The sequence below is a fragment of the Ornithorhynchus anatinus genome, chromosome X1, assembly GCF_004115215.2.
Source record: "Ornithorhynchus anatinus isolate Pmale09 chromosome X1, mOrnAna1.pri.v4, whole genome shotgun sequence".
NCBI classification, from domain to species: Eukaryota; Metazoa; Chordata; class Mammalia; order Monotremata; family Ornithorhynchidae; genus Ornithorhynchus; species Ornithorhynchus anatinus.
In genome coordinates, this window is record NC_041749.1 from 101,979,211 (window position 1) to 102,003,131 (window position 23,921).

The following is a 23,921-nucleotide window of genomic DNA, read 5'->3' on the forward strand; positions in this document are numbered from 1 at the left end:
TTGAAGTGGCACGAGAGGATAAGGAACAATGTGATCCAGAATATATTCAGTCCATCCACTTCAAATAAATGTTTTGTGTAGCACACCTTTGCTGGGCAGGACATGTGAGGGGAATGGGCAACAGTAATATACTGAAACAGCTGCTCTATGGTAAGCTGAATCATGGGAACGATAATCAAAGAAGACAGGTATAATACTTTTAATACAAAATGAAGCAAAACTGCAGATGAGGTAACATACCTGGGACAGCTGGAAGACTAAAGTAACGGTTAGATGAGCCTGCTGCAATTAAGAATGGAGCAGACACTGAGAATACAGCAGTACCAAGCAGTAACAGTTGAAAACAGCACCAGGCACTGAAACAACAAATGCAACAACAGAGCAAGGGACAATTTTGCATGTGATTTACAGTTGCACCTCAGTCATTTCGGCATTATTTTTCTCTCACACTCGCTCTCTTGTTCTTTCTTAATGTAGTTTTGTTTTTACCCATTTTTCCCAATAAACATTGGTCTCCAAAACAAACATCTACATCAGCCAATTTGATCTGAAGCTTCATTCAGCAAATTCAGTTGCCAATATTGTGACTACATTATTAAAACGTTCTTTTTTTTTTGTTTTGCTCCTTACTGTAGATGGGAAGCACACATTTTGCCATACATTTTCTTTCTTTTTCCAAAGAAATGTATTTTTTTGACAGTATTAGACTTCAGAATGAGGTATTTTAGTTATGGAGATTTATTATTCTGTTTATACCATGCACTTAGAAGATACAGAATATGCCATACAAGATTAGCCTTCCTTGGCATAGTTAATCTTAAAAAGCAAATATGGACACTGGTGTTAGAATATACTCTGATCCTCTGGGTAACTTTTCCAGTGCAGCAAACATCATCAGATGGACCTAGCTACTGTCATTTTGGAGATACTATATGAGAGTGACTTTCCTCTAGAAGCACACTAGTGAAAAGACAGGAAGTGATTGTGAATTGCTTTATCGAGTATTTCACCAGAGAAAAACTAGGGGAATGTACAAGACTGCACTATGTTAGTTAATATGGTCTGCACACAGTAAGTGCTCAATAAATACGATTGAATGAATATCCAGATAATATTCCTTCTGAATTGGCAATGAACTTCTGTCACAAAATTCTACTTTCTAGGGAGCACAATGTCTAAATCACACATAGGTTAAAAAAAAAAAGCCACCACGCCTGTCATCATTATCATCATTATAAATGTTATTTATTGGGCATTTATTGTGTACTGAGCACTGTACTTAGCACTTGGGAAAGTACAGTAGAGTAAGTAGACACGATCCCTGCCCTCAAGGAGCTTATAATCTAGTGGAAACAGAAAACTGGATCAAGATGACCTTCTAGAGATTGTCAGACAAATTTTGGCCTAAACTAGGCACTAATCTTCAGAACAAAATGAAAGTTTACAAAATTGTGTGCTGTCCAACCTTCTTTATAGTTGTTATAAGACCTAGACCCACCACAGACCCCCTGAGAAGCAGTTTGACCTAGTGGAAAGAACATGGGCCCGGGAGTCAGAGGACCTGAGTTCTAATCCCTGCTCTGCCAAGTGCTTGCTGTGTGACCTTGGGCAAATTACTTAACTTCTTTGTACCTCAGTTCTCTTCTCTCCCCTCCTTAGACCGTGAGCCCCATGTGGGTCAGGGACTGTATCCAACCTAATTAACTTGTATCTACCCCAGCACTTAGAACAGTGTGTGACACATAATAAACACTTAACAAATATTTTTTAAAATCCAACTTCTTGAACTGCTCCATCAACATCACATATATGCTGTTTACAGCAACAGAAAGCAAGATAGAATCACAAGCAATAAGGTCCTGGTCCTGGAGCAAAACCAGTCTAGCAGCACTGAGCCCTTTAAAGATGGGAATACACATGGAAAGAGCCTGGGCTTTGGAGTCAGGGCTCATGAGTTCGAATCCCAGCTCTGCCACTTGTCGGCTGTGTGACTGTGGGCAAGTCACTTAACTTCTCTGTGCCTCAGTTCCCTCATCTGTAAAATGGGGATTAAGACTGTGAGCCCCACGTGGGACAACCTGATTCCCCTATGTCTACCCCAGCGCTTAGAACAGTGCTCGGCACATAGTAAGCGCTTAACAAATACCAACATTATTATTATTATTATTATTATTATTACCTTGAAACAATATAGCCCACTGGAAAGCAATTACAACAGAAGGAAGAGTAAGGAGAAGCCCCTATTGAGCAGTCATTTCATGAGGCCCTCTGAGATTCAGGCAAAAGTGTATTCTATCTGCTGTAAAAATCATAATAAAAATAATGATAATCATATTTTTAAGTGCTTATAATAATAATAATAACGTTGGTATTTAAGTGCTTACTAGGTGCCGAGCACTGTTCTAAGCGCTGGGGTAGACATAGGGGAATCAGGTTGTCCCACGTGGGGCTCACACACTTTTAATCCCCATTTTACAGATGAGGGAACTGAGGCACAGAGAAGTTAAGTGACTTGCCCACAGTCACACAGCTGACAAGTGGCAGAGCTGGGAGTCGAACTCATGACCTCTGACTCTGAAGCCCAGGCTCTTTCCACTGAGCCACGCTGCTTCTCCATTTATGTGCCAAGCACTCTTTTAAGCACTGGAGTAGATGCAAGGTAATCAGGTTGACCCACGTGGGGCTCACAATCTTAATCTCCATTTTACAGATGGGGTAATTTGAGGCACGGAGAAGTTAAGTGACTTGCCCAAAGTCACAGCTGACAAGTGTTGGAGCCAGGATTAGAAACCATGTCCTCTGATTCCCACGCCTGTGCTCTTCTCATTAAGCCACACTGCTTCTCTAAGCACATGAAGCCTTGGGCATGCAATAGCTGTCGAGCTATATTAGTCTCCTAGTAGTATTAGTATTTATTGAGAACCCACCTTCTGCAGCATACTTTGCTAGATCCCTCAAAAGTACAGCATAAAGAAGTAACACATTCTCTACCCACAAGGAGCTTACTTTCTATTGGAAGGACAATTATGAATGTGTTTACAAGGGTATTCAAAATAGATCATTGAATGTATGATTGAATCTATAGTCAGGAGTACTGAGGATGGGTATTGATAAATTCAAAGGTGTTGGAGTTGGCCAATAGGTTTATACAGTGTAGGATGTTGCGAGACTAATCAGGGTAGGCTTGTTGGAAGAAATGGGATTTTAGGAGGGCTCTGAAATATAATAATGTTGGTATTTGTTAAGCGCTTTACTATGTGCAGAGCACTGTTCTAAGCGCTGGGGTAGACACAGGGGAATCAGGTTGTCCCACGTGGGGCTCACAATCTTAATCCCCATTTTACAGATGAGGTAACTGAGGCGCAGAGAAGTTAAGTGACTTGCCCACAGTCACACAGCTGACAAGTGGCCGAGAAATATATGGGAAGAGATGTGTTCTGTCAGATTTGAGAAGGGAGTGAGTTCCAAGCTGTTGGCAAAGCAAGGGACAGAGTCTTCAGAGCTAAGAACAAGGATCGACCAGAAGATTGGCTAAGGAACAGCGGAGAGAGTTGAAGAAGAGTGGGTGAAGAGAGCAGATGGGTAATTTGGAGTGAGTTGGTGGACAGTCTTCAAGCAAATAGTGAGAAGTTTTTGTATGCTGCAGAGGGACAGAGGAAACTAGTGGAGGGTTTGGAGGAGAGGAAAGCTGGGCAGAGTGATGCTTCGAGCAGATGATCCATTCATTCAGTCGTATTTATTGAGCATTTACTATGTGCAGAGCACTGTACTAAGTGCTTGGAATGTACAATTCAGCAACAGATAGAGACAAACCCTGCCCATCAATGGGCTCACAGTCTAAATGACGCTCTCACAGTCTAAACAACAGGTTCAATGGGTCTCCACAGTACCATGTGGTAGAGAAGAGGCTGGAGGCAGCGAAACCAGCACAGGGGCTGATGCAATAGTTTAGACATCATAAGATCAAAGTCTGTACAAGGGTGGTAGCAGTTTGGATGGGGAGGAAGGGACAGATATAGGAGATGGTGTGTAGTAAGGTCAAAATTTGTCAGTAGATTAAATGTGAAAGTTGAAAGATGGCTTCTGCTTAGCCCTTGCACTTGAATTTGTACCTTGTATTCACCCCACCCTCAGCCACACAGCACTTATATACGTCTCTAATTTATTGATATTAATCTCTGTCTTCCCTTCTAGACTATAAGCTCCTTGCTGGGCAGGGAATGTCTACCAAATCTATTGTATTGTACTCTCCCAAGCACTTAGTACAATGTTCTGCACAGAGTAAGCACTCAGTAAGTCCCAGTGATTGATGGATTGATTGAAGAGTCAAGGATGAAATTAAGGTTGTGGACTTCTGATACAGCATGATGATGTTATTGGCTGAGATAGGAAAATTGGGAGGCAGGATGTGTTTAGGAAATAATGATAATAACAGTAATAACTGTGGTATTGGTTAAGCACTTATATGTGTCAAGTATTGAACTAAGCATTGATGTAGTTACATTATAATAAAGCTCCATAAGGGGCTCTTAATCCAGGCAGGAGGGAGAACAGGTATCGAACCCCTGTTTTGCAGCTGAAAGAACTGAGGTCCAGAGAAATTAAGTAACTTGCCCAAGATCACACAGCAAATGAGTGGCAGAGGCAGGGTTAGAACTCAAATCCTTTGACTCCCAGACCCATGCTCTTTCCACTAGGCCATGTGGGGAGTTCTGTTGTAGACATGTTGAGTTTGAGTTTCAGGCAGGGACAGGTCAGATGAGAAGTCAGGACTAAAGAGAAAGTTTGGGGAATCATCTGCATAAAGATGGTAGCTGAAGCCACTTGTGTGGATGAACTCCCCAAGAGATTTGATGTAGAGCAAGAGTATGGGACCCAGAATAGAAAGCTGGGGGTATCCCCACAGTAGGAGGATGAGAGGCAGAGGAGAACCTGGGAAAAGAACCCGAGAAGGAAAAGTAAGAGAGGTGGGAGAAGAACCTCTGTTCCAAAGTAATAGTGTTCCAAAGAAGAAGGACTTGTTACTGGTGTCAAAAATACCTGAGACATCAGTGAGGATCAGGATGGACTATAGCCCTTTGGGATTTGGCTATAAGGAGGTCATTGGTGATTTTAGAGAATAGAGTCTCACTGGAATGAAGGAGTAGAAAGCTAGACTGAAAAGCGCCACAAGACAGATGGTGGAGAAGATGTATATGCCTTGTTCTAGGAGTATGGATAAGAATGGAATCCGGGAGATGAGAAGATAGCTGGAGGAGGTTCTAAGACCGGGAAAGGGCTTTATTAGTGTAGGGGGCGACTTGAACATGTTTGAAGACAGAGGGGAAGGAGCCTTCGGAGAGTAAGAGGCTGAAAATGGCACTGAGGGGAGGAGAGTAGGATCAAGTGATCTTAGAATGTGAGAGGTTATTGGGTCAGAGTTTTTCAGCCATATTCATGCTGGTGGTGATTATAATTTACCATCAGTGTCATAAATATGAAGGGAAATTGTCTTGTCCTATGCTGTTGAGTCTTATCCTACCCATAGCAACACCCCAGAACACCCCACCTCCACCTACAATTGTTCTGGAAGAGTATCCATAGAGTTTTTTTGGTAAAAATACTGAAGTGGTTTACCATTGCCTCCTTCTACACAGTAAACTTGAGTCCTCGAGTCTCTCCCATGCTGCTGCTGCCCACCATAGGGGAGTTTTGACTTGTAGCAAATTGCCTTCCACTCTCTAGCCACTGCCCAAGCTAGGAGTGGAATGGGTATGCCTCCGCTTGACTCTTCCTCCCATAGTCGAGACTGGTAGAGTACTGTAAACTCTCCAAGTATGACCCTGAAAGGATGAAGAGCAATTGCTGCACCAAATTCTTAAAGTATGTTTCTCATCTTTTGCTTCCCTAAGTTCTAAAATATTTCAATCAATCCATCGATCAATGGGTTTTATTGGGTGCATACTCTATGCAGAGCACTGTACCATGTGCTTGGGAGAGTACAATATAACAGAGTTGGTAGACGTGTTTCCTGCCCACAGTGAGCTTAGTCTAGACATTAATATAAATAAATAAATTATGGATAAGTATTTAAATGTTGTGTTCATGATTAAGTTACTTCTGAACAATTAAAAAAGCCTCAGCTGTTGAGAAAACAAATTTTATACCAGATGAAAATGCATAGATACACAATTCCCATTGAAATTATTGTTAATCTGAAATAATTGGTAATCGTAAGTGGGATTGGGTTGAAAAAGTCAGAAGCACACAGGTAGAATACATCTAAGAGCTTATTTTTTGAAAAAGGCTCACCTGGAGTGGAAGTACTGAATGCTTAGAGCTCAGATTACTTTACCTTGTATCATCAGCAAGAGGGGAAAAAAATCTAGAAGTAGAAATGCCCTGCATAAAAACGTGAGCCCATCTGGCTAGGCAAATTAAAAGATCTGCACTGTTCTTAAGAGTAATTGATTCAACTGCATTCCAAAGTGGTACTGCAAGTGAGAAGGAGGAAAGGGAGGCAAAAATATCCCAAGATAATAAGCCTTCATCAATCATATGATCAAGGAACCAAGCCACCAAAAGCACTTTGAAGAGTCTAGCTGAAAACATTTTAAAAAACCAAAAGAAACTCAACTTCTAGCATGTAAAACAGGTGTGGAGTATCCATTAACTAGACAAAGTAGCGCACTTAAATGAGTACTAGAGTGCGCACTATAGACGGTGAAGCTTCAAGAGCAAGTTATTTTCTCAAAAGAAGCCCTGCTAATCTTCCTCTAATTAAATTACTAAGCAAACGACCATCCTTTTTGTTATATTACATAGAAAATAGCAGTACAAAATCATGATCACATGAAACATTGTCTTTAAGGACGAGGAATTGGGTGAGTTTTATGCTTCGCTGAGGACGCAGGATAATGCAGGGATATTTCAAGCAGACATAGTTCATTAAACTACCTTTCTATGCTATTCTGAAAATTGTGTTCAACAGCATATAGCTCATTTAATACCTTGAGTATTTCATTCAGATGGTTACACAAATGAGATTCAACACCAGTTTGTTAACCTGTAATTCACATCTCATTTACTTCCTCTTTTGTACTAACATCTGCTGCTATCACTAGTACTATCTTGAGGATGATCATAAATTCCCAGTTGAATACTTGTGAGGTCATTTTCAGATCACTTGATGTAGCATAAATTTAGGAGCCTTTTAGAAACAGGCCTTTGTCCACTTTAGAATTTCTTGAAGGATATAAACTTTAGGGTCTCATCTTCTAATTTCTGTTGAAAAGGGTAAGAGGCCAAATGTTGTTGTATGTATTCCAGAAACTCGAGAGGCTTGCATATAGCAATCTAATTCAGGAAAATCATATTTCACACATATTGAGCTCTAATACGTATGAGTGCAGCTGGTATTTCTGACAAGGAGGGGTGCTGATTTAGCAAACATATTCCCAATCCTCCAGTTGTTGTATCGAGAGTACCAAGCTTTTCCATTGTTCCCAGGGAAGTACTGACACCTGAATACAGCTGATTTCAGGTTTTTCTTTCCCTTAAGGAGGCTGAGTTGCGTGTTTCTGAAAAGTTACCATTTATTCCAAAGACTTTATGGCAACTGGATACTACAGTTTAGTCTCATGGAGAATTTGAATCAACTCCTTTGTAGTCTACAAAATGTTTTCTGGAGTAAAAATTCCATTCAAGTCACAGTTTGTGATAGAGCAGTATAGGAGAGAAAGGAGTTTCTCTCAAGAGATTCTTTCAAGAGTCTTCCAAGGACCTGCTTTCCTGGGAGAGCCTTAAAGTTGGTTGGGTATCTTGAAGGATTCTTTGGTTTGGGAATAAAGTGTATTTCCTTTTCTCTATGATATGGGCTCTTTGTGGCAACCCCAGTGATTTGACTCAGTGTAGAATATTGCAAAATATTCTATTTTGAATAACCTGGAAGGCAATGTCAAAGTTCCAGCTCAGGTAAAATGCTGCAGTCTGCTCAGAAAGAGCTGTCAAGTGGGTATACTCCTTCTCTGCCCTTGAAAATGGCTTCCTCCGTATTTATAGGTTTATTTATGATGTTGATTTTTATCTATACATCCTCTATAATTTTGGATGCAGTTACCTTGGAGATAGACCCTCTCCTTATGCATCATCATAAAGATGGATCACCACCTTTCAACTTTGTATCATGGGAAACCAGGACCAAGAATTTTTTTTTTTTTTTACAAAGAGCACTCTGATAGCTAGAACTCCTGATGCTAATCTCACAGGTCACTTGGCTTTATCTAATATTGATTGAAGGCAATGACCACACACAAAAGAAAGAACAAGCAATGCGGTTTCCATAGACCATACACCTCGAAAGGATAGAAACCTGGCCCTCTGAATAGTTTAAGCATTTCTAATGCAGTAGTCCCCTCATAAAAACTGGTCTTTAAACCTGTGACTTCAAACCTGAATATTATACTTAACACCAAGAAGTCACAAATGCTGAGGAGGAACCACACATAAAAGCTTTAGGAAAACAATCGATCTAAAGAATGGAAAGGTTAAAAAAAACCCAATAAACAAAGTGTTATGGTCTTATGATCCTGGGTATCATGCAATTTGCATGCCCCAACCCCTTTCAGTAATGTAATTGATATTTTTGTCATCCATCAACAACAATTTGTGAACATGGTTACACTTTGGAGAGGTATTATAGATTATAGCTGTTTTAAATATGGTATTAAACAATCTCATTAAATTAACCATTGTCTTATATGTGCTAACATTCCTTTGTATATTATATATATTCTGGGGGCATAGAGAATTTGGTGAAGGAGGTTGGACCACAACCTTTACTTTCCCATTGCAACAATAGTTCACGAGTCAATTTTGCTAACAACATGTTCTCTTTAGAATGCAGCAAATGGAAATAGACAGAGACTACACAACAGAAAACAGAATGAATAATTATGTAATAGATAATAATTGGTCGTGGAATTGATTAAAACCTGAGAGAGCACATATGAGGACAAATACTTGACTTCCTTTCTCCAAATAGGATTATAAATGTTCCAGATATATGGGTGTCTACTGTAGTCCTAAATTTAAAATACCTATTCATGAATTTATCTGCTCGGAGACAATAATTCCTTTAAACTTCAAACCACTTTGGCACTTAGTTAGGCTTGGTAAGTAGATATATGACAAGAGTCTCCATTTCCAGAAAAGCTATTGCCTTGCAGTTGGAATAATTTAATACTTTGCATATTTGTGTTAATTTGCACAGTGTGACCTGCGGCAATGGAAATATTTGATCACTGTGACAGAAGTTGCTATGTAAAGAATAATTTTGGTTTTGAGTTAATGTTAGTCATGAAATCTATGCCATCATTTTCCCTAGAGTTTTTGTTTAAATCAGATTCATCTTCATCTTCTCAGCAGGAGTAATATGCAGACAGCTACAAAGTGCTTTTTCAGCACAGTTTTCACTCACTCCAGACAGCCAGGAGCTCTTCTGATGTTTTATTTTTCAATCGCTCGCTATATTATGCAGCCTGGTAGTTTCTAATAGGTAGGTACACCTACCACTAGTATTTCCAACTCTTGATGCTGGAAACCTAGACCTTTCTTTTCATTTCTTACATCCAGTAAAAGCTGGGTTATCTGGTATTTTTCCTATTGAAAACCTCTAGTAATAGGCATTGCTAGTATTCATTCATTCATTCAATCATATTTATTGAGCGCTTACTGTGTGCAGACCCCAGTACAATATAACAATAAACAGACACATTCCCTGCCCACAACGAATTTACAGGTTAGATTGGGGGAGATAGACATCAATAACAAAGAAATAAATTACAGATATGTACATTAGTGCTTTGGGGCTGGGAGGAGGGAAGAACAAAGGGAGCAGGTCAGGGTGACACAGGAGTAGGAGAACAGGAAAGCAGGGCTTAGTCTGGGAAGGCCTCTTAGAAGAGGTGTGCCTTCATTAAGGCTTTGAAGAGGGGGAGAGTAGTTTTCTGTCAGATTACTAGACGCTGTTTAGTGCCATTGTTCTTGTCTGTCCGTCTCCCCCGATTAGACTGTAAGCCCGTCAAACGGCAGGGACTGTCTCTATCTGTTGCCGACTTGTTCATCCCAAGCGCTTAGTACAGTGCTCTGCACATAGTAAGCGCTCAATAAATACTATTGAATGAATGAATGAATGAATTTCAGGAGGGAGGGCAATCCAGGCCAGAGGCAGGGTTTGGGTGAGGGGTCAGCGGTGAGATAGGTGAGATCAAGGTACAGTGAGAAGGTTAACATTAGAGGAGCGAAGTGTGTGGGCTGGGTTGTAGAAGGAGAGTAGCAAGGTGAGATAGGAAAGGTCAAGGTGGTGGAGTGTTTTAAAGCCAATGGTGAGGAGTTTTTGTTTGATGCGAAGATGGATGGGAAATCACTAGAGTTTTTGAGGATTGGGAAGAAGTCCTGAACGTTTTTGTAGAAAAATGATCCAGGCAGCAGAGTGAAGTATGGACTCTAGTGGGGAGAGACAGGAGGTTGGGATGTCAGCAAGGAGGCTGATGCAGTAATCCAGGTGGCATAAGATGAGTGTTAGTATTAACATGGTAGCAGTTTGGATGGAGAGGAAAGGGCATATTTTAGAAATGCTGTGAAGGTGGGACTGACGGGATTTAGTGATGGATTGAATATGTGGGTTGAATGAGAGAGAGGAGTCAAGGATGCCAAGGTTATGAGCTGATAACCACTCTGTACCCAGCACTGAGCAATTTTGACATGCTACAGCAAGCAGAAGATGTTTACAATGGTCAGGGACATACTTGAGTGTTTTGTGAGCTCCCCTCTAAACTGTGAGCTTGTTTCTTTTTCTGGTATTTGTTAAGCACTTACTATGTACCAGGCACTGTACTAAGCACTGGGGTAGATACAAACTAATCAGGTTGTACATAGTCCATGTCCCACTTGGAGCTCACAGTATCAATCCACATTTTACAGATGTGGTAACTGAACCACAGAGAAGAGAAGTTAAGTAGCAAGCAAACAATCATATTTATTGAGAGTTTAATATATGCAGGGCACTGTTCTAAGTGCTTGGGAGAGTACAATACAACAGAATTAGCAGACACATTCCCTTCTCATAATGAGCTTACAGTCTAGAAGGGGAGACATACATTAATGTGAGTAAATAATTTGTAATAAATAATTTGATAATAATGATAATGATATTTGTTAAGAACTTACTATGTGCCAAGCACTGTACTAACTGCTGGGGTAGACACATGTGGGTCTAACAGTCTTTATCCCCATTTGTACAGATGAGGTAACTGAGGCACAGAGAAGTTAAGTGATTTGCCCAAAGATTAGATTAGAACCCACGACCTCTGACTCCCAAGCCCGAGCTCTTGCCACTAGACTATGCTGCTTCTTGATGATATGTACATCAAGATGATGATCTGCTTGATGATATGTACATAAGTGCTGTGGGATTGGGGGTGTGGTAAATAGCAAATGTCCGAATTTCACAGATTGAAGTGCATAGATGATGCAGAAGGTTGAGTGAGCCAGGGAAAAGAGGGTTTAATGGGGGGAAGGCTAGTAATGCTTTGAAGGTGGAGAGAGTGGTGGTCTGGCATATATCGTAGGGGAAGGAGTTCTGGGCTAGGGGGAGGACATGGGAAAGGGGTTGGCAGTGAGATAGATGAGATTGGGGCACAGTGAATAAACTGGAGCTAGAGGAGTGGAGTCTGTGTGCTGGGATGTAGTAGGAGATTAGTGAGGTGAGGTAGGATGAGACAAGCTGATTGAGTACTTTAAAGCCAATGGTACAGAGTTTCTGTTTGATGCGGAGGTCGGTGGGCAGTCATTGTAGGTTCTTGAAGAGCCGGAAGACATAAACTGAACATTTTTGTTGATAATTGTGCAGCAGAGTCATGTATGGATTGGAGTTGGGAGAGACAGCAGGCTGGGAGGTCAGCGAGGAATCAGATGCAATAGTGAAGGCAGGAGAGGATAAGTGCTTGGATCAGCATGGGAGCAGTTTGGATGGATAAAATTGGGATTTTAGCAACGTTGTGAAGATGGAACCGACTTGCCCAAGGTCACACAGCAGACAAGTGGCAGAGACTGGATTCATAATAATAATAATAATGATAATAATAATTATGGTATTTATTAAGTGCTTACTATGTGACGAGCACTGTTCTAAGTGCTGGGGTAGATACAAGGTAAGCAGGTTGTCCCACATGGGGGTCACAGTCTTAATCCCATTTTACAAATGAGGTCACTGAGGCCCAGAGAAGTTAAGTGGCTTGCACAAGGTCACACAGCAGACACATGCAGAGTTGGGATTAGAACCCAGGTCCTTCTGACTCCCAGGCCCGTACTCCTTCCACTAGGCCATGTTACTTCTGATGCTGTGTCTACCAACTCTGTTGTATTGTACTCTCCAAAGTGCTTAGTGCAGTGTTCTGCACACAGTAAGCATTCAATAAATGCCACAGATTGATTGACTGTTTTTCTCATCTCTTTCCTCCACTGTCTTCTCACCTCTCTAATCCTCCCCTCTACCCTACCCTCCTCCTGACTCCCCCCTCAACCATGTCCCTCGCCTCTCTTCAACTACCTCCTCTCCTCAATTCTCATTTCCCTGCCCCCCACAACCCTCTATCATCAAGGTGTATGAACTCCTTTGTAACAGCGTAAAGTTTCCCCCGGAATCTTGGACAATTTTAGGCAGTCCTGGATAGGCAGGCAGTGAGAAGTTCTATTACTCTGATTAGCAAATAAGCCTTCCTTTAACAACCATTTCAGCCAGCTAGTGATGTGACTGGATTTCTAGGGGCCACATCCCCACAGTCTCGGAATCAAGCCAAGTCGGACACTATACCCCCCCACATACATCAATTTAATGCTGCTCTATTTACTTGAGCTCACCCAGTAGATGTGTGCATCTGAAAAGTATCCATCGGCAAGTTAGAACTGATTCAGAGCGTAAGGTTATGGGGTTAACTCAGTGACAGGTAACAATTGAAGTAACTCGATTCAGAAAAATAGCATATTGATTTTTCTGAGTTTGTGGGAATTTTTTCTACTGTGTAAAACTGGGTAGACTTGTCATGAGAAAGTCCAGAGATGTAATTTTGTGAGAAATGATAGGGTTGAGCTATTGGTGTGAATTAATGAGCTTCCTTATTAGGTTCACCAATTAGTCTAAATTCTTCCTCATTATAGGCATTTTCCAGAGTGTGAACATTTTTCCATTTAAAACCCCCAAATTGTCTTATTGAGTGTTTGTTGTGTCTTCCTGCAAATAAGCAGCTGTGAAAGCAGCTTGTACATCTTTCAATTGACTAACTCATATGGCATATAAAATGTGTTTGCTTAAAGGAAAACCAAACTTCACCTCTGGGTCTAAGAATAAGCTACAGATTCAAAATTACTAGGTGATGGATTAGTTTGGTGCTCCTACACATATCAGGAAAATTTTTGTCAGGATGGAAATTTTATTTTTTTCTTGCCTAGTTATATGCAATCTGTTAAGAGAATACTGAGGTAACATGATCTTGGATCCACAAATCCAGTCTTTGGAGGTTTCTAAGCTTCTGTGAATTTAACATAGAAGAAACTCTATATGACAGTCTAAAGGATGACTAATAATAATGATAAAGAGGGTAATTATTAAATGCCTATCATGTGCAAAACCACTTTTCTAAGCACTGGGGTAGGTACAAAATACTCTGATCAAACACATATTCAATCAATCACCAAATCCTGTTTGTTCTATCTTCACATCATCTCTAAAATCCACCCTTTCCTCTCCATCCAAACTGCTGCCACTCTGATCCAAACACTGGACTACTGCATCAACCTCCCTGCTGACCTTCCTACATCCTGCCTTTTCCCACACCAGTTCTTACTTCATTCTGCTGCCTCGATCATTTTTCTAAAAAAATGTTCAGTTCAAACTAGAGAAGCAGCATGGCTCAGTGGAAAGAGCCAGGGCTTGGGAGTCAGAGTTCATGGGTTTGAATCCTGGCTCTGCCACTTGTCAGTTGTGTGACTGTGGGCAAGTCACTTAACTTCTCTGGGCCTCAGTTCCCTCATCTGTAAAATGGGGATTAACTGTGAGCCTCATGTGGGACAACCTGATTACCCTGTATCTACCCCAGTGCTTAGAACAGTGCTCTGCACATAGTAAGCACTTAACAAATACCAACATTATTATTATCTGTCAGTAAGTCAGTCTATTTATTGAGGGCTTACTGTGTGCAGAGCAATGTACTAAGTGATTAGGAGAGTACATACAGTACAATAATTAACAGACACATTCCTACAAGGAGCTTATCAGCCCATTCCTCAGGAACCTCCAGCTGTTGCACATCCATTTCCACATCAAACAGAAACTTCTTAGCATAGTCTTTCAAACACTCAATCAGCTCACCCACTCCTACCTCACCTCAGTGTTCTCCTAATACAACCCAGCTTGTACACTTTGCTCCTCTAATGCCAACCTACTCACTGTACCTCATTTTGATCTGTCTCACCACCAACCTCTCGCCCACATCCTACCTCTGGAATGCTCTCCCTCTTCATATCTGACAGATGATCACTCTCCCCCACTTCAAAGCCTTAGTGAAGGCACAGGTCCTACAAGAGGCCTCCCTAACTAAACCCTCATTCAATAGTATTTACTGAGCGCTTACTATGTGCAGAGCATTGTACTAAGCCCTTGGAATGAACAAGTCGGCAACAGGTAGAGACAGTCCCTGCCGTTTGACAGGCTTACAGTCTAATCGGGGGAGACAGACAGACAAGAACAATGGCAATAAATAGAGTCAAGGGGAAGAACATCTCGTAAAAACAATGGCGATGTACATTTCATTAACAAAATAAATAGGGTAATGAAAATATATACAGTTGAGCGGACGAATACAGTGCTGAGGGGATGGGAAGGGAGAGGGGGAGGAGCAGAGGGAAATGGGGGGAAAAGAGGGTTAAGCTGCGGAGAGGTGAAGGGGGGGTGGTAGAGGGAGAAGAGGAGCTCAGTCTGGGAAGGCCTCTTGGAGGAGGTGAGTTTTAAGTAGGGTTTTGAAGAGGGGAAGAGAATCAGTTTGGCGGAGGTGAGGAGGGAGGGTGTTCCGGGACCGCGGGAGGAGGTGGCCCAGGTGTCGACGGCGGGATAGGCGAGACCGAGGGATGGTGAGGAGGTGGGCGGCAGAGGAGCGGAGCATGCGGGGTGGGCGGTAGAAAGAGAGAAGGGAGGAGAGGTAGGAAGGGGCAAGGTGATGGAGAGCCTTGAGGCCTAGAGTGAGGAGTTTCTGTTTGGAGCGGAGGTTGATAGGCAACCACTGGAGTTGTTTAAGAAGGGGAGTGACATGCCCAGATCGTTTCTGCAGAAAGATGAGCCAGGCAGCGGAGTGAAGAATAGACTGGAGCGGGGCGAGAGAGGAGGAAGGGAGGTCAGAGAGAAGGCTGACACAGTAGTCTAGCCGGGATATAACGAGAGCCCATAGCAGTAAGGTAGCCGTTTGGGTGGAGCGGAAAGGGCGGATCTTGGCGATATTGTAAAGGTGAAACCGGCAGGTCTTGGTAACGGATAGGATGTGTGGGGTGAACGAGAGAGATGAGTCAAGGATGACACCGAGATTGCGGGCCTGAGAGACGGGAAGGATGGTCGTGCCATCCACGGTGATAGAGAAGTCTGGGAGAGGACCGGGTTTGGGAGGGAAGATGAGGAGCTCAGTCTTGCTCATGTTGAGTTTGAGGTGGCGGGCCGACATCCAGGTGGAGACGACCCGGAGGCAGGAGGAGATGTGAGCCTGAAGGGAGGGGGAGAGGACAGGGGCGGAGATGTAGATCTGCGTGTCATCTGCGTAGAGATGGAAGTCAAAGCCGTGAGAGCGAATGAGTTCACCAAGGGAGTGAGTGTAAATGGAGAACAGAAGAGGGCCAAGAACTGACCCTTGAGGAACTCCAACAATTAAAGGATGGGAGGGGGAGGAGGCGCCAGCGAAGGAGACCGAGAATGACGGGCCAGAGATGTAAGAGGAGAACCAGGAGAGGACGGAGTCCGTGAAGCCAAGGTATGGAGGTAAGGTATGGAGGAGGAGGGGATGGTCGACAGTATCAAAGGCAGCAGAGAGGTCAAGGAGGATTAGAATGGAGTAGGAGCCATTGGATTTAGCAAGAAGGAGGTCACGGGTGACCTTAGAGAGAGCAGTCTGGGTAGAGTGGAGGGGACAGAAGCCAGATTGGAGGGGGTCTAGGAGAGAATGGGAGTTAAGGAATTCCAAGCATCGATTGTAGACGACTCGTTCTAGGATTTTGGAAAGGAAGGGTAGTGGGAGATAGGGTGATAACTGGAGGGGGAAGTGGGGTCAAGAGCGGGTTTTTTTTAGGATGGGGGAGACGTGGGCATGTTTGAAGGCAGAGGGGAAGGAGCCATTGGAGATTGAATGGTTAAAAATAGAAGTTAAGGAAGGGAGGAGGGCAGGGGCGATGGTTTTAATAAGGTGAGAGGGAATGGGGTCCGAGGCGCAGGTGGAGGGGGTGGCACTTGCGAGGAGCGAGGAGATCTCTTCTGAGGATACTGCAGGGAAGGATGGAAAAGTAGGGGAGAGGGTTGGTGGGGGGGAGGGGAGAGACGGAGGGGTGACTTTGGGGAGCTCAGACCTGATTGTGTTGATTTTCGTGAGGAAATAGGTGGCCAGATCATTGGGGGTGAGAGATGGGGGAGGGGGAGGAACAGGGGGCCTAAGGAGAGAGTTAAAGGTCCGGAACAATCGGCGGGGGTGATGGGCATGGGTGTCGATGAGGGAGGAGAAGAAGTTTTGCCTGGCAGAGGAGAGGGCAGAGTTAAGGCAGGAAAGGATAAATTTGAAGTGTGTGAGGTCGGCTTGGTGCTTGGACTTTCGCCAGCAGCGCTCAGCAGCTCGAGCATAGGAGCGTAGGAGGCGGACGGAGGAGGTGATCCAGGGCTGTGGGTTAGTGGAGCGAGAGCGGCAGAGGGAAAGGGGGGCGAGAGAGTCGAGATGAGTAGAGAGGGTGGAGTTGAGAGCGGAGACCTGATTGTCGAGAGTGGGAAGTGAGGACAGGGCAGCAAGGTGAGGAGAGATGCTTTTGGAAAGACGGGTGGGATCGAGAGAGCGGAGGTCTCTGTGGGGCAGTAGCGAAGATTTGCAGGGGGAGGGAGTGTGAGAGATGAGGCAGCTGAGAAGGTTATGGTCAGAGAGAGGGATTTCAGAGTCGGTGAGGGAGGAGATAGTGCAGCGGTAGGAGATCAAGAGATCGAGGGTGTGACCGAGTCGGTGAGTGGGCGCGGTATGGTGGAGGAGGAGGTCGGCAGAGTCGAGGAGGGATAGCAGGCGGGCGGCAGAGGAGTCGTCGGGTACATCCATATGGATGTTGAAGTCTCCGAGGATCAGAGTGGGCAGAGAGAAGGAGAGAAGGAAAGTGAGAAAGGGGTCAAGGTGGTTGAAGAAGTCGGAGGTGGGACCAGGAAGGCGGTAGATGACAGCGACAAGTATCTGGAGGGGGTGGTAGAGGCGAATGATATGGGCTTCGAAGGAGGGGAAGGAGAGGGAGGGGGGAGGAGGGATAGTGCGGAAGCGGCAACGGGGCGAGAGGAGGAAGCCAACGCCTCCTCCCTTACCAGTGAGTCTGGGGGAGTGGGAGAAGGAGAGGCCTCCGCTGGAGAGAGCGGCGGCCGAGACCGTGTCTTCAGGAGAGAGCCACGTTTCCGAAAGGGCGAGGAGGAGGAGAGAGCGGGAGAGGAAAAGGTCATGGACGAAAAGTAGCTTACCTGTAATAGAGCGGGGGTTCCAGAGGCCACACTTGAAAGTAGCTGTGGGTGCAAGGGGGGGAGGGGGAAAGGGCGGGGGGAGGGGAGGGTTTGGATGGGAAGGAGGTGGCGGGGCCCTGGACAGGGAGAGGGGGATGAGGGGTAGCGGTGGGACAGGATGACTGGGATGGGGCGTGGGTGGGGAAGAGAGAAGGGGGGAGGGGGTGAGGAGGGGGTTTGGTGGGGGGAAGAGTAGGGGGAGGGGGAAGAGGGGTAGCGCTGGTAAAGTGGGGTTCTAGGGCGGGGGAGGGGAGGGGGGAGGAGACAGAGGAGAGAGCGGGAAAGAGCTGAGCGAGAGAGGGGAAAGGGAAGGGGAAGGGGAGGATAGGAAGGGGCGGGAGGGAGGAGGGGGGGAGGAGGGACATGGCGAGGCCAGAGAGGTGGGTGACAGCACTGACAACAATAAACAGTAACAAATGAAATCGGTAATATAGCAACATGATACAGTATGATACAATACAGTAGTGTTAATATAGCAACATGATACAGTATGATACAATACAGTAGTGTTAATAAACGGGCGATGACCAGGGTTGGAGGTAGGCTCGATTAAGGGGCAACCTGATCAAACTCAAAGTCAGGCGGCTGGTGAGGCCAGAGAGGTGGATGGCAGCACTGATGACAATCAACAATAACAAGCGAAATCGCTAATATAGCAACATGGTACAGTAAGACACAATACAATAGTGTTAATAAGCAGGCGATGACCGGGGTCGGGGGACGACCCGACCCTCCCCGATCAGACTCAAAGTCAAGCGGCTAGTGGCCGAGAGAGTCCCAGAGCTCATGACCAAATGTCCTTGTGGCGGCCGGCGGGGGGGGGGGGGTGCCTGAGGTTGTCCGGGATGGGTTGCGGCCGTAGGCGGCAGCTAAGGTACTGTAATACGGTGAGAACAAGGACATCGTTGCCCGGGTCGGGGGCGGGGGGGATGAATCACCTCAAGGGGGAAGAGGGAGTGAGGCCTTCCCAAAATGGCCGCCTCAGGCGGAGTGGGGGGGCGGTTGGGGAGCACAATGTCCCCGGGCCCGAGCAGGGGGACACAATGTCCCCAGAGGACACAATGTCCCTAGGGCCGAGCAGGGGAGCACAATGTCCCCAGGCCCGACCGGGGGCGGGGGGGGGGGGGGGCGGGGTGTGGAATGGGAGCTGGTGGCTGGGGCTCTGTGGGGGCGAAGATCCTTAGTGTCGGAGTTCTCCTCATTTCCTCTTCTCCAACTCCCTTCTATGCTGCCCTTGCACTTAGATTTCCACCCTTTATTCACCCCTCCCTCAGCCCCACAGTACTTAACTTACATATCTGTAATTTATTTATATTAATGTCTGTCTCCCCCTCTAGACTGTAAACTGGTTATGGGCAGGGAATGTGTCTACTATTGTATTCATTCATTCATTCATTCAATAGTATTTATTGAGCACTTACTGTGTGCAGAGCACTGTACTAAGCGCTTGGAATGTACCAATTTGGCCACAGATAGAGACAATCCCTGCCCAACAACGGGCTCACAGTCTAAAAGGGGGAGACAGACAACAAAACAAAACAGGTAGTCATGCATCAACACCATCAAAATAGACAAAAAGAATCATAGATATATACACATCATTAATAAAATAGAGTAATAAATAATATATGCAAATATACACAAGTTCTGTGGGAGTATTGTATGCTCCCAAGTGTTTAGTACAGTGTTCAGCACACAGTAAGATCTCAATTAATACAATTGATTGATTGATTGATTGATTGATGGTAGAGCAGGAATCCTATCCTCATTTTACAGATTATAAAATGGTCATGGGTGGGCGGGGGGGCGGGCAGAGAGAGATAGAGATCCTCCATGCTTTTCTGTTCCTCCACTTCAGCAAGAGAAAGCTACATGGCCCATTGGAAAAGACCTTGTGTTTGGGAATAAAGAGACCCAGGTTCTCATCCCAGCTCTGCCATTCACCTGCTGTGTGACCTTGGGCAATTCACTTAACCTCTCTGGGTCTCCTTTTACAGATTAGAAAATTGAGGCATCTAGAGATTAACTGAATTACACAAGGTCATATAGTAGATGAGTGGCAGAGCTGGGACTAGAATTTAGGTCCCTTGATTCCCAAACCCGGGGTCTTTTCTACTGGGCCATGTAGCTTTCTCTTGCTGAAGTGGAAGAAAAGTATAGAGGATTAATTTCTCTCTCTCTTTCTCTCTCTCTCTCTCTCTTTCTGTCTCTCTCTCTCCCCTCCCCCTCCCCCTTCATAATGGCAAGAAATGGTTCCCCAAGTATCTTCCCTTTCATGGCACAACTTTAGTACCAAATATCCTCAATTCCCAGCTGAAACCACAATCCGCTAAATTAAGTAGCACTTTTGAAAAAGAATGTTGTGATAATCATGAAATGTAATCCTGTATCAGGCAGTTGTAACCTTCTCAATCAGTAGCCTTTTCTTACCTAATTATATGATTCTAAGAAAGTCTAATGAGGTGCTGTCAGATTTACATTCGAATTATTTTATGTTGCCATGGTAGCCATGGTGATGATATATAAATGGTCAAAATGCCAAAGAACTGGAGAAATGTCACAATTACACCCACAGCTACTCTTAGCATAGGTATTCAGTCAGCATTTTTTAATTCCCTCTGGGGATATATAAAATGGAATTCAGTTGGGTAAAGTAAAATGGAAACTCTTTAAGACATACTGTACTGTTAATCTTTATTTTTCTGTATTAATCCTGAAACAACTACAGATACATTTGCTCATTATGACTGAATTGTTCAGATATAGCTAGTTAACTTTAAAAAGCACCTTCTCATATGCACTGTTTTATGAAAATTTTTAGCTGAATTGTATTTTAATTGCTTTTCCAGAGTTTCCCTAAAGGTGGCTCATAAATAAAATTGGTTTTCTCTGTACACTTATTTTTTTAATATGGAAATTGTTTGTTATTTTTGAAATCTGTAGGGATTCATTGCTTGGAAGGAGTTTGTAGAAGTTAATCTATTGTGTAGTGTATTAATTTGCACAGATCACTGTACTGAGCACTTTGGAAAGTACAATAGAGTTGAAGACACGATCTCCATCTTTAAAGTGCTAAAATAAATTACAGGTACAGAGAAAAAACTGAGTTTAAAGATAGGTATATAAGTGTAACCTGGTGGAGAGAGAGGTAGTTAAAACTAGTGCTGGCAATAAGGAGGTAAATGGGGTGGAGAGAGAAGAGATTAATTGGGGAAGCTTCTGGGTGGAGGTATGATTTCTGAAGATCCTTGAAGACATGAGAGCAGTACTCATTGTATATGAAGGTGCAGAGTGTTCCAGAAAGAAGGGCGGGTGTGGGCAAGAAGTTGACAGAGGGAGAGAAAAGAACAAGGGACACTGAGGTGATTGGCTTGAGAAGAGTGAAGCAGGTGAGCTAGGAATAAGGGAAGAAGTTGCTTAAGTGCCTTTCAACCAATGGTCAGTAGCTTCTACTTGATGTAGAGAGGAATGGAAAACCATTGGAAGATTTGGGGATTTAGAAGTGGGGAGACGTGCACAAAACAGTGCTTTAGAAAAATAATCTGGGCTGCATAGTGAAGTATGCACTGGAGAGGGGAGTGAGGGGAGGCAAGAAAGTCAGTGAAGAGGTTGATGCAGTAGTTAAGTTAGCATATGCCAAGTGCTTCATTCATTCAATAGTATTTATTGAGCGCTTACTATGTGCAGAGCACTGTACTAAGCGCTTGGGATGAACAAGTCGGCAACAGATAGAGACAGTCCCTGCCGTTTGACGGGCTTACAGTCTAATCGGGGGAGACGGACAGACAAGAACAATGGCACTAAACAGCGTCAAGGGGAAGAACATCTCGTAAAAACAATGGCAACTAAATAGAATCAAGGCGATGTACAATTCATTAACAAAATAAATAGGGTAACGAAAATATATACAGTTGAGCGGACGGGTACAGTGCTGTGGGGATGGGAAGGGAGAGGTGGAGGAGCAGAGGGAAAAGGGGAAAATGAGGCTTTAGCTGCGGAGAGGTAAAGGGGGGATGGCAGAGGGAGTAGAGGGGGAAGAGGAGCTCAGTCTGGGAAGGCCTCTTGGAGGAGGTGATTTTTAAGTAAGGTTTTGAAGAGGGAAAGAGAATCAGTTTGGCGGAGGTGAGGAGGGAGGGCGTTCCAGGACCGCGGGAGGACGTGACCCAGGGGTCGACGGCGGGATAGGCGAGACCGAGGGACGGCGAGGAGGTGGGCGGCAGAGGAGCGGAGCGTGCGGGGTGGGCGGTAGAAAGAGAGAAGGGAGGAGAGGTAGGAAGGGGCAAGGTGATGGAGAGCCTTGAAGCCTAGAGTGAGGAGTTTTTGTTTGGAGCGGAGGTCGATAGGCAACCACTGGAGTTGTTTAAGAAGGGGAGTGACATGCCCAGATCGTTTCTGCAGGAAGATGAGCCGGGCAGCGGAGTGAAGAATAGACCGGAGCGGGGCGAGAGAGGAGGAAGGGAGGTCAGAGAGAAGGCTGACACAGTAGTCTAGCCGGGATATAACGAGAGCCCGTAATAGTAAGGTAGCCGTTTGGGTGGAGAGGAAAGGGCGGATCTTGGCGATATTGTGGAGGTGAAACCGGCAGGTCTTGGTAACGGATAGGATGTGTGGGGTGAACGAGAGGGACGAGTCAAGGATGACACCGAGATTGCGGGCCTGCGGGACGGGAAGGATGGTCGTGCCATCCACGGTGATGGAGAAGTCTGGGAGCGGACCGGGCTTGGGAGGGAAGATGAGGAGCTCAGTCTTGCTCATGTTGAGTTTTAGGTGGCGGGCAGACATCCAGGTGGAGACGTCCCGGAGGCAGGAGGAGATGCGAGCCTGAAGGGAGGGGGAGAGGACAGGGGCGGAGATGTAGATCTGCGTGTCATCTGCGTAGAGATGGTAGTCAAAGCCGTGAGAGCGAATGAGTTCACCGAGGGAGTGAGTGTAAATGGAGAACAGAAGAGGGCCAAGAACTGACCCTTGAGGAACTCCAACAGTTAAAGGATGGGAGGGGGAGGAGGCTCCAGCGTAGGAGACCGAGAATGATCGGCCAGAGAGGTAAGAGGAGAACCAGGAGAGGACAGAGTCCGTGAAGCCAAGGTGAGATAAGGTACGGAGGAGGAGGGGATGGTCGACAGTGTCAAAGGCAGCAGAGAGGTCAAGGAGGATCAGAATGGAGTAGGAGCCATTGGATTTGGCAAGAAGGAGGTCATGGGTGACCTTAGAGAGAGCAGTCTCGGTAGAGTGGAGGGGACGGAAGCCAGATTGGAGGGGGTCTAGGAGAGAATGGGAGTTAAGGAATTCTAGGCATCGATTGTAGACGACTCGTTCTAAGATTTTGGAAAGGAAGGGTAGTAGGGAGATAGGACGATAACTGGAGGGGGAAGTGGGGTCAAGAGCGGGTTTTTTTTAGGATGGGGAGACGTGGGCGTGTTTGAAGGCAGAGGGGAAGGAGCCCTTGGAGATTGAGTGGTTAAAAATAGAAGTTAAGGAAGGGAGGAGGGCAGGGGCGATGGTTTTAAGAAGGTGAGAGGGAATGGGGTCCGAGGCGCAGGTGGAGGGGGTGGCACTTGCGAGGAGGGAGGAGATCTCTGAGGATACTGCAGGGAAGGATGGGAAAGTAGGGGAGGGGGTTGTTGGGGGGGGAGGGGAGAGGCGGAGGGGTGACTTTGGGGAGCTCAGACCTGATCGTGTTGATTTTCGTGAGGAAATAGGTGGCCAGATCATTAGGGGTGAGAGATGGGGGAGGGGGAGGAACAGGGGGCCTAAGGAGAGAGTTAAAGGTCCGGAACAATCGGCGGGGGTGACGGGCATGGGTGTCGATGAGGGAGGAGAAGAAGCTTTGCCTGGCGGAGGAGAGGGCAGAGTTAAGGCAGGAAAGGATAAATTTGAAGTGTATGAGGTCGGCTTGGTGCTTGGACTTTCGCCAGCGGCGCTCAGCAGCTCGAGCATAGGAGCGTAGGAGGCGGACGGAGGAGGTGATCCAGGGCTGTGGGTTAGTGGCGCGAGAGCGGCGGAGGGAAAGGGGGGCGAGAGAGTCGAGATGAGTAGTGAGGGTGGAGTTGAGAGCGGAGACCTGATCGTCGAGAGTGGGAAGAGAGGACAGGGCGGCAAGGTGAGGCGAGATGCT

General features: G+C 45.3%; 1 non-coding gene across 1 annotated transcript; it reads right to left on the minus strand.

Annotated features, from left to right (window-relative positions):
* Positions 1-5,694: 5,694 nt before the first annotated feature.
* Positions 5,695-5,832, minus strand: LOC114807272. Its single transcript, XR_003755323.1, has one exon. It is a non-coding gene; the product is annotated as a small nucleolar RNA SNORA7 (small nucleolar RNA).
* Positions 5,833-23,921: the final 18,089 nt, after the last annotated feature.